This window comes from Papio anubis, chromosome 7 (genome assembly GCF_008728515.1).
Source record: "Papio anubis isolate 15944 chromosome 7, Panubis1.0, whole genome shotgun sequence".
Lineage (NCBI taxonomy): Eukaryota > Metazoa > Chordata > Mammalia > Primates > Cercopithecidae > Papio > Papio anubis.
The window spans coordinates 80,669,762-80,681,705 of NC_044982.1; the positions used below are offsets into that span (position 1 = coordinate 80,669,762).

Here is an 11,944-nt window from a genome sequence, read left to right on the forward strand (position 1 = left end):
AATAACATCAGACTAATTAAAAGTTTCAACCGGATTTGGGCTAGCACTGTTTTGAAACTCTTTTTAATCCATTTGACTTTCAAAATGGACTTAGGAAGCTAAGGCTCTGCTTTTAAACTATTGAATTAGAAACAAACAGGCAAAAAAGAAAACAAACAAACAAAAAACAGTGAAACCCAGAGCCTCCCTCTTTCTGGTGGCTAAGAAAACACAGAGGACTGTGCAGATCCGTCTGAAAAGACCAGCCGTTAGAGTGCTGCTCCATGTCCTCTTGGGCTCTTAGAAGAACTCGGTGTCATTTTCTGGCATTATTGTGCATGTTGAAAACAAGCTGGAAGAGTCTGTAGCTTCAAGTGGCTGAATCTTTGAAAAATGCAGGCAAGAACTTCAGTCTTTGAAGTCATTTTCCCTTTGGGAGGTAAGATCCAGGTAATCAGGAAAAGCTCAGGAGGTCGGGCTATTATGATAATGCTCTGCCAGTGCAGTTGCTGCTCATGATATTACATCTTTTGGATCATCAAACATCGTGGAAACTCCCAGCAAGGCTTCTGTCTCAACAGGTGCTTTCTTTGTTTGACAAACAGGGCAGTGATAGGGTGTGGGATAGAAAATACTTAGATTGCCAATTTTTTTTTTCACATTTATCAGACAGTGCAGTAGTGTGGTTCACTGAACACGGCAATATGGGAAAGGCTGCTGGATTTTTTTTTTTAATTTTATTGTAAGTTCCAGGATATATGTGCAGAATATGCAGGTTTATTACATGGACATACATGTGCCGTGGTGGTTTGCTGCACCCATCAACCCATCATCTAGGTTTTAAGCCCCATACATGCATTAGCTGTTTGTCCTAATGCTGTCCCTCTCCTTGTCCCCAGCCCCCAACAGGCCCCAGTGTATGTTGTTCCCCTCCCCGTGTCCACCTGTTCTCATTTTTCAGCTCCCACTTAAGAGTGAGAATATGGGTGTTTGGTTTTCTGTTCCTGTGTTAGTTTGCTGAGAATGACGGCTTCCAGCTTTATCCATGTCATTGCAAAGGAAATCATCTCATTCTTTTTTATGACTGCATAGTATTCCATGGTGTATGTGTGCCACATTTTCTTTATCCAGTCTGTCATGGATGGGCATTTGGGTTGGTTCCAAGTCTTTGCTATTGTGAACAGTGCTGCAATAAACATATGTGTGCATGTGTCTTTATAGTAGAATAATTTATAATCTTTTGGGTATATACCCAGTAATGAGATTGCTACGTCAAATGGTATTTTTGGTTCTAGATCCTTGAGGAATCGCCACACTGTCTTCCACAATGGTTGAACTAATTTACACTCCCACCAACAGCGTAAAAGCGTTCCTATTTCTCCACATCCTTGCTAGCAGCTGTTTCCTGACTTCATAATAATGGCCATTCTAACTGGCGTGAGATGGTATTCATTGTGGTTTTCATTTGCATTTCTCTAATGATCAGTGATGATGAGCTTTTTTTCATATGTTTTTTTGGCCGTATAAATGTTTCTTTTTTACCTCTTTACATTACTGCTTGAACTGCCCTTGTGTTTTCTTTCTTCCACAGAGTTTTAAGCACTACTTAGATTTCCCATAAGATATGAGTTAAAATGTTAAGAAATGACTGTCATTAGAGAAATGCTAACTTCTTACTCTAAAGCATCACAAAAATAAATCTTACTAATTTAAAGGTTTCCAAAGTTAAATACTACAAGTACTACTTTCATTAAACTCTTATTCTGGAGGTTATATAGGTATCAGAGCATCTGTCGCTGCCACAGAAAAACCTTAGAGGTAGCTAACAGCTTGAGGAAGAGTACAGCCTTGTAATTTGGTTTTATGTTGTGCCTATTAATGTACAAACTACGATGCAAGTAGCGTTTATTCCTATGCCATTTAAATGAACAAAAGTGAGATTGTGGCCAAGGCAATGATATCATTATAAACTGAAGGAGGCAAGTGTGCCTTTCAGATCATCAGTGTAATGGTTGTGAGCCTCATTTCAGAGGCTGGGTTTTCTTTAGAGGACTTATTTTATGGTTACATATTTTTAAGGGCAATAACTCAAGAATAAAATATCTATGAGTGAGGGAGCTCTAAACTCTTGTAAAGCTAACTCAGTTATCTATGCAAATGGGAGCATCGGTTGCATAAATCGACAACTTCCCAAGCTAATACCCTGGTTTCAATTTAGCCAATAGTTTCCACGTTTCAACTTTTCTCTTCAACAAACCCTCTACTTTCTCTCTAACCAGAACTGCAGCTAAACAACAAAATGGATCAGCTTGCATTTCATCTCACCTTCTCTTTTTATCCCTAAAGGCATGTTTGATGGATGGAAATGGTCTAAAGAGGTGGCAGGAGGAAAGGAGGGAAGCAAAAGAGCTGGATAACCCACCAGGCTGGAGAGCAAACCCCTGAAAAGCCCAGTATTGGGGAGAACTTACATAATTTCTAATTTTCATCAGAATCATGTCAAAAGTTAGCAAATTCCAGTGTTAAGGCTGACAGAAATTATTTGACAGTCAGATTTCACTTGTAGGGGGTTTTCTATATGACTGGATTTGTGCTGAGTAAAATTTGGGTGGATCTTTGCAAATGAAAATGTCCCTAGGGTAAGAAAAAGGACTAGATGATCAAAGAAAATAATAGAGTACCATAAGAAACACAGAAGCTCCTTTAAAAGTAGCTAAATCTAGTGGAAATTGTTAGAGGACTGGGCGAAATACATATCATTAAAGTTCAATAGATGAACGGAGCTGATGTAGGAAAAAGATGCCAGGCTATTTCTATCAAAAAGAGATCAGAAAGCAGGTGAAAAATACCATCATTTTGTGAAAGTATTAGACGTGGGGTAATATATGAGCTCATCTGAAATACCGCACAGCAATCCCACTTGATGTTACCCACATACCATATTCCTTTATTGTATTTTTAACTTCAGAATACCTTATCTATCAGTTTAGATAGCAATACTCTTAGGGATTATAAGTGTTAATTTATCAAATAATTCCTATTTTAATAGAAGTTTGCCCAGTTTAACTTTTGAATATTTTAACTTCCTTTTCACCATAATGGAGAACTGATTTTAAACATAATTACATAGTGGTTTTTTAAGAGGGATACCTGTACTTTTATAAGAAAAACAAAGATCAGGATGAAATTGAGATGATAAATGAAGGTAACTCATACTTTTAAAAAAAGAGATGGTAAGAAGAGAGATCAAGTCAATTTATCAAAAGAAGAAATGAAATAGGTAGCTATTCGCAGACACTGCTTTGCAGGAGGAAGGTGCTCATATGAACATACATGAATGTGTATCTTTTTAATGTCTACCCAATGCCCCCATGTCTTTATAACAGAAATCCAGTATCCTTCACTGGATGTCCACTGCAGGAATCTGAATATACAGCAACATCATAAAAAGGAAGAAAATGTTTCTCTTTCACTTTTATCTGAGAGTCAGCCCTCATTGCTACCAGGCCACTATCATGTTTTTTTCTTTCTTGTCTCCAGCACTGCCTTGATTCCCATCCATTCAAGCCCAGGTCTCTAGGCTTCTATACATTCTTTGAGCTCACTATATCCTTCCAATAAATTTGCTTTTGTTTAAGTCAGTCAAAGACCATTTCTGTTGCTCACAACAAAATAATTATGAAATATGGAATCTTTAAGGCAGCTTAGAAACTGAGAGGACATCAAATATGGTAAGAAAAAGAGAGGATCAATGCCAGCAACACAGAATTTTAAAACATGTCATTAAAAAAGAAAGTTGTTGGCCCTGACTCACTATGGGAGTCTCAAGAGGTAAAAGTGATGCTAAGATGACAGAATCTCCCCAAAGAGACGCTTCCTTGAACACATATGCTTGACAAGCACTTGTGTCCTCTGAGAAGGCTCTCTGTGAAGGTGTTAGACCAATGGTCTTCAGTCTTTTTCCACCCCTGCATGCTGGAAGGATGAGAAGAAAGCTCATCAACACTATGTCCCCTGGAAGTAGTGATTTTGAGTTCTGAAGGGAGATCAGAACACAGTGAGCGGGGCTGGAAATGCCTTTTGGGAGATTCAGATACTTTTCTCCCCAGCACCTGTCAGTTACAAAAGACAACTACGTTGATGTTAGTAGACACATTAAAATAAATTGTGAAAGTAAGGTTAAGTACTGACTAAGCAAAGAAGTCACAAAAAATATACCACAGCAGTAAAATATAAGGTTATAAAATTCAAAAACAATGTAGTTACTCAGCCTTCTTATTTTAAGTTTGGAGACACTGAGGCAAAAATCACACATTCTCCGAGTTAACACATCTTGTCTGTTAAGGCAGGTGTTAGGGCTCTTGGTTCTCGAACCATGGCCATTTCATTAAGACACATTGCTTTCTTATTTTTTTAAATAGCTTCCTCCAAATAATGTTGATTCTTAGTGCTGGTGTATAAGAATAGTTACCTTGATCCATCATGATATATTAATAAAGAAAGATCAAAGATCCATCATGATAAATTAATAAAGTTGCCTGTTATGGGAAAAGTATTACTTGATGAATTATTACCACTTTCAGTACCAAATAATGATCTTTAAGAGATACCACATGCAGATTGCTAATTAAATTATAGATATAATACCTGAAATATTAGGACCAGTGTCTGAAAATATAATTGGCAAATTTGACCCATATTTATTGATGATAAATATTATAAATCTGAACTAGGTAATGGTAATAAATATTATATTTTAGAAAATATATATATAACAGAAGCTCAAACATATTCTGTTTTCTCTTTACAAAAACATCACAAGAAAGCTAAATGTTAAATTTTAGAAAATACATCAATCAGAAGCTCAAATTCAATTGACATTTTTTACCAAAAAAATTCACTATCTAACTTTTTAAAGATAATTGTGACAAAATATTCAGAAGCACATATGTATAGACATTGAGATACATCCTTCACATAAAGAATGAATGTCAATCCACATTAAATATCACTTCAGATACATTTTAGATGCCCTTTGAGATAAGAAAATACTAAAAACATCTGCATTTGAAATTGACTTCAGTAGTCGTTAGATCAACCACAATTTTCCACAAATAAAATAGTTTCATTTTTTCAAAATAAAAGTACTTCTATCATTTTGGGCTGTCTTTGAAGGTTTTTTTGTTTGTTTGTTTGTTTCTGGGTAGTCTTTTGTTCTTCTATATTTTTCAGGGTAGAAACTTAGCTGATAAAGTCATCAAGCAGTTATTTTATGCATTCCTATTTGATTTTTGTCTTTCTATTTCTCATCATTCATTGACAATACAAACAGACTTGTCTTTTGACTGAAATTCCTTTTTTTATGGCTCATAATTTGTGAAGAACATGGCCTTCTGTGATAAAGACCCATCAAAAGCATCATTATTCTGCATTTATCAGCATTGAACTGCCTGTTTTATCTGTTAGTATTAAAAGGTTCTGCTTTTTTTTTTCTGTATCTGGCTATAGTCCTCTAATTCATCTCATCTCTATTATCTTCCGGGATAAGGCTTTGCCTTAGACTGTGGGTCAAAAAATCACATTATTAAAATTATCTTCAACATTCAAAATAAAAAATATTTCCATGCAATCTTATTATTTTGGTGAAGATGGCAAATGAATATCATTTAGCCCTTCTGAAGCTGATCTGATCTTTTGTACCTATTGCCTCTGGTAATGTGTTGCTATACAAGATATACTGAAATAAATGATTTGTCCTTCAGTTCTTTCAATCCTGTGTTCTTTATCTGTTAATGGGGTTCCACATGCTCTGCTTTTCAAAACTCCTCAAGTTGCTGCATTGAATGATAAATGTTTTGCTGATCCCCTTTCCAAACACCAGCCATTGTAATCTGCATAGTAACAACAAATGAGTAAAAATGGTTGGAAAGGGGGTTAAGAATTTAAACGAAGTAATGTTCAAGGTCAGGAAAAACTCGGAATGGAGGCGGACTAAGGCAAACAACAAAGACACTTCCAAGTTCTCAGGGTTCTCCACAAACTTCCACTCATTTGTGTTTAAAATCTAGAATTTGTCAGAGTGGCTTAAAAATCCTGTGTTGAAGCATGGCATGAAGATTAATATTGTGTGCTGTTATTCCTTCTCATCTCATTAGTAGTGACATGTATATTGAGCTCTTCTGCATGGTAACTTGATTTCTACCTTCCCTGACCTCCCAAATTTGACTCGTCACTACTGATTTAAACTTAGACTTGCATAATATTTACAAAATGCCCAGGAACAGGCAGAATTCAGTTAAAAAAGTAAATATAACTAAGTTACAAGAACCAAGATTCCTTTGGCTATAGAACCAAAAGGAATCTTTAAAAACATGTAGTTAATTTCTTTCCTTTTGGCAGGGCAATGCCTAAACCTGGCCTAAAAGGCAGGTGTTGATCCTCCTTTTAAAGCCATCAAGCAAAGGTAAATTATACAACATACCCTGGTGACCTGTTCAGGGTATCTCAATCCTATTAGAAACAAATTATGTCAGATCTAAGAACTTCATACCAACTGTCCGAATGTTTAATACAAAACAGAGACCTCATTTATCATGGTGTAGTGGAAACAGTCCTGGAATCAGAATCTGCACAACTGAGTCATTGCCTCTTTCTGGCTATGGGCATATTTCAAGTTACTGAACTTCTGTGAGTCTACATCCCTTCATCTGACACAATTATATCAGCATAGTTTTTTTTTGTTTTTGTTTTTGTTTTTTAAAGAACTGTGTACATTAGCTTAACTTTACTGTCATTACTGCTATTCTTAAATACAAGAACACACTCAGCACCTCCCAAGAAAGGGGCCCTTTGCTGGTGATGTGAAAAACAAAGGCATATTGTGTGGTCTCTGCCATTAAGGAGCTGAGCATTTCATAGAGAGAAAGAGACATATCCAAAACTATGACCTAATTAGATAAAATAACATATTGCCACATATTAAATCATGAGTACAAGAAGTACGTTCTATTCGAAGTCAGAGGAGGGCAATCTAATATTTGCTAAAGCAGCCAGGGAGTCAGTGTATTCCTGAAGACTGACACATGCAGCCTCTGAAAAGAAGACAAGGCCAAATTGAGGCTCATTTCTTAAACACAGTGTTTTGGACTGAACATAAATTAATTGGGAGTAAAATGAACCCTTGTAATGCCTTGTATTGATAGCTAGGACATTGCTCATTTATTCATTCAATAATGACAATTTCTCTACTATGTGCCAGATTAAAGAAACAGAAATAAAAAGATTGTTGCATTCTAAAAGAATTTTAAAGTTCAGTGGAAGAAAATTGAAACTAACATAAATCAAATGATTTTCCTGCTGGCCCAAATGAAAAATAGTATAGCCAGGATTCCAAATTAGTTGTGATGAGTTCCATATATCATTCTCTTTACACACTATCCCTCACATATTTTCCCACATTCCTCTCTCTCTCTCTCTCTCTCTCACACACACACACACACACACATACACGTACTACATATACATGTGGGTGAGGATGTAGCATGAAAATATACCACAATAAACTAGGTAGGTTTTAAAAAATTATTTCTTCTGTCTTTTCCTTCACTATTCAAGCAGAAAGAAGAGCTTACCATGTACAGTGAACACAAGAAGAGATGACACAAAAGAATAAAGGTCCAATTTACTGAATTGTAAAATTTTAGATAGATTTTGAAAATATCTAGTAGAGGTAATGATCTTGAAAGTCGGAACTTTTATTTTCAATAAATAAGCATTTAAGAAAAAGAAGTTTGTATTTTCTTATTCCAAACATTCAGTTTTAAATATTAAAAATACTGAAAGTTCAAGGCATGAGTTTATAACTAACACCACTATTTTTTTTAATTATACTCCAAGTTCTAGGGTACATGTGCACAACGTGTAAGTTTGTTACATATGTATATATGTGCCATGTTGGTATACTGCACCCGTCAACTTGCCATTTACATCAGGTATATCTCCCAATACCATCCCTCCCCCATCTCCCCACCCCACGACAGGCCCCGGTGTGTGATGTTCCCCACCCCGCGTCCAAGTGTTCTCATTATACAATTCCCACTTATGAGTGAGAACATGCGGTGTTTGGTTTTCTGTCCTTGTCATAGTTTGCTCAGAATGATGGTTTCCCTACAAAGGACATGAACTCATCCTTTTTTATGGCCACACCTGTAATCCCAGCACTTTAGGAAGCCAAGGGAAGTGGATCACTTGAGCACAGGAGATCGAGATCAGCCTAGGTAACATAGTGAGACCCCATCTCTATCAAAAATTACAAAAATTAGCCAGGTGCAGTGGTGCATGCTTGTAGTCCCAGCTACTTAGGAAGCTGAGGTGGGAGGATCGCTTAACGCTGGGAGGTCGAGGCTACAGTGAGCTGAGATTGCACTACAGCACTCCAGCCTGGGCAACAGAGTGAGACCCTGTCTATTAAAAAAAAAAAAAAAAAAAAGAGTAAGTAACATTTCTTCAATTTGACCTGATATGTATTGAAGAAAACCAGCATCTGAGGCCCATGGAGAAAGAAAAAGAATAAACTTGGACAAAGAAACAGACATGCATAAAGGGAAGAAAATGGAAAGAGACACAGGAGTAAATGGCCATCTACAAGAAGAGAGGCTTGGACAGATTCTTTCTGCTCAGCCCTCAGAGGGAACCAAACCTACTGACACTTTGATTTCAGACTTCGAGCCCCTGGTGTAATGCAGAAATGGGATTTAGTTACAAAGTTTACAGTTTTTTCAGAGGAAAGACAGCCTGGAAAGTCAGATCCCAGTTCTTTTTGTTCTGGAATCGTCTCAAATTTACTCAGGATTTTCATTGCTCTGTCTGTCACCTAAGGACATCAGTGGTGAATGTAGCAGGCTAGAGACTGACTTCCAAGACTAGGTAACAAGCGCTATACCGCTATACCTCAGCTAAAGGCAGACTGGAGCACAAATGGCGTACAAATGCAATATCCCCCAGATGCCTGGAGCACACACATTCTGCTTCTGTTTCCTGTGGGGCAGAAAGGTGAATCAACTGAGCACTAGTTTCCAAAATACTGTTTCTCATAATGAAAGTGACTGAGTGATCTTGGATTGACAAGCACTCACCATCAGCAAAAATCTGAGTTTGAGAATGTATGCAGGTATAAAGAAACAAAGGAAGCCATATTTTTTACATAGCTAACTTTGTAACAGTATAAATACTGCATGATTTTCATTTCAGCAAATGTGCTTGGCACTTTAATCAAGAGTTGGGAATACAGGGATGCATGTCTCTCACGTCTTGACTCAAGACTGGTGCCAAAGCAGTGTTAGGCACATTCCATGCATCATCAACATCCCATACATCAGATCAACTTGTAAGTTTCATTATCAATCCTCAGCAAATTAACAAACTGAGGATTACCAAGATTTTGTTAATCTTGGTAATTTGTCACATCATTGCTGATTCATTGGCAGGGATCAAACCCAGGTCCACTCAACTCTGCTGCCTGCCTTTTATTCACAAGGCCATAGGAAGCTTTGAGTAGAATAATATAAGAGAAGTAGCGAATTGTAATAAATAATTCAGTAAATGCCATAAGAAATGTATGAATAAAATGAAGTAGCAGTAGGGAGCATGCATCACTACTACCAAAGGTCTCAAGGAATGTTATATAGTAGTATTTTGCTTTGCTGTTTTGAGCTAGGATAAGAGTTTTGGAAGCAATAAATGGAAATAAAAGGTGTTACAGAGGAAGGAAACCATATGCCAAGCCTAGGGTTATGAGAGTTATGGCTGGTGCAGAGAAGGTTGAGATGTGGTCTAAGTCTGCCAGTTAGTAGGGGAACTCTATGGTGGGGAGGTGGGTTGAGCCAGAACATGAAGGCATTGCAGAGTCATGCAGCTTTTTAAGTATAGAAATGATGGGCTCAAATTTGCCTTTAGGAATAACTAACTTAGAAGAGTATAGAGACTGTATTTGGTAAGTCAAAGCATGTGATCATGTGATAGGAAGACTGAAGGTGACGGGGGCTTTGCAGTGATCTCAGGAGGAAAACAGGAAAAGCATGAGAAACCAAGGCACCGATTTTGGAGTCTTTCCTGAAGTGGAATTAGCAGACTTTGGTGGCTAATGGTATGTTTGGAGGGCAAATTAGTGCATACTTGAGAACCTTTAGGTCATTATTTTGTGAGGCAGAATGGAATAGGATAATTGGATGATCCCAACGAGTGCATACTTGAGAACTTTTAGGTCATTATTTTGTGAGGCAGAGTGGATTAGGATAATTTCCTGTATTGTGTATCAATACAGGATATCTGAGCAAAACCAGCAGTGTGGTCATCAGTATTTGCATGATATATTAGAGGGAGAATTGTATACAGAGAGATGAAAAGCTAGCCAAGGAGCAGAGGCCAGAAGAGCAACATTTAAAATCTTAAGTATAATAGAACTCTTGGCATGTCTTTGCCCAGACTTTATGCCATTCTTTCTTAAAATAAATGTTCTAAATATTCAAGAAACGTAAGGTTTTAGTGGAAAGAGTTCTGACGTAGTAAGGTTTTAGTGCCAAATTTGTCATTAATTATGCAACCTTTGACATGTCACTTAATCTAATTCAGATGTGGCATCTTGATCTGTGGAACTAGGAGATCTCCAGGGTCTCTCTTTCTTGCTTTCAAATGCAATGATTCTCACTCATTTCTTTAGAATATTTTAATTGAAGTATATATTACATGATATTATAGGCTATAGTGTCATGTGCTCGAGTATTAGTGATAAGAAAAATATTAATGATCATTCTAACTTTATGACTATAGAACTTTCAAGTTTTTATAACTCAAAGTCATGGATATTTCTTTCTCTTTCTACAACTGAGTACAGATTCTATACACTAAAAAGATGTCACAATAGACTGGTAATAAAACAAAAGTCATCGGGACTAGGTGAAAGTTTTCCAAAATCATCATTGTAGTTTATTAACATAACAGTCATCATTAATAATGTCTATAAACAGAGACTTTATATAATATAAAAAATTCTTCAATCAAGAGGATTATGTTCTAATAAGAAATAACTTATTGATTCAGCTAGATGCTGAATTCTAACAATGAAGTCTCTTCAATGAGGGAGAGAAATGATTAATCCCATAGTCTTGCCCCTAAGCTGTGGATCTTCTCATTCCAAGTATTGCACAAAATAAAAATGCTCCATTATCTTAGAGCTAATGCTCTTCAAAGAGAGAAACTGTTGTTGAGTCTGTCTGACAACTTATCATTTAATAAAGTGACCTATTTCTTAAAAGATGCTCCACTCTCTTAGAGCTCAGAAGAATTCAAGCAAAGACTTTACAAGGTGAATTAATGGCCCAAAGCATAGCCTTATGCCAAGCTAGTAAGTCAGAGAAAATCATTTTAACCTTCATCCAGAAATTAAATGGTTATTGATTCATATGGAAGATAGTGTAACCTTTCAGATTAAATTAAGAAATGCTGCTGAACACAATTAAAATGTTTCTAATGTAACGCTGTTTGCAGAGTGCATTTTTGACTAAATTCCATCTCTGAGGTTAATTACCATGTCTAGGGTCCAGGAATAATAGATTAAGTGGAAAGTTGGCTCCAAAAGTTAAAGAATGGGGAGAAAGCAAGAAGTATTCAGAAATGATTTATGCCTTACTGATGAGTTTGAGGGAGGAAAGCCAAATAGCCACACCACTCTTCTATGCTAAAAGTTTTAAGCTAAAGTGGTGATATAAAATTAATAGGATGTCCATTATTTTCAGTGGGGCTGAGGCAGCTCCAAATTTTTCTCACAATTAGGAATCACCTCATTCTTGCTAGTAAGACTAAAGGTATTAGGTTGGACAAAAGTAATTGTGATTTTGCCATTACCTTCATTGAAAGATCTGGAGGTACTCAGCGCAGGTAAAGAAGGTGGGTAAAATTGAATTGTAAC

The 11,944-nt window shown here is 36.6% G+C and overlaps 1 non-coding gene across 1 annotated transcript; it reads left to right on the plus strand.

Annotated features, from left to right (window-relative positions):
• Window positions 1-8,461: 8,461 nt before the first annotated feature.
• Window positions 8,462-8,527, plus strand: LOC116276224. The gene has a single exon (XR_004185654.1). It is a non-coding gene; the product is annotated as a small nucleolar RNA SNORD37 (small nucleolar RNA).
• Window positions 8,528-11,944: the final 3,417 nt, after the last annotated feature.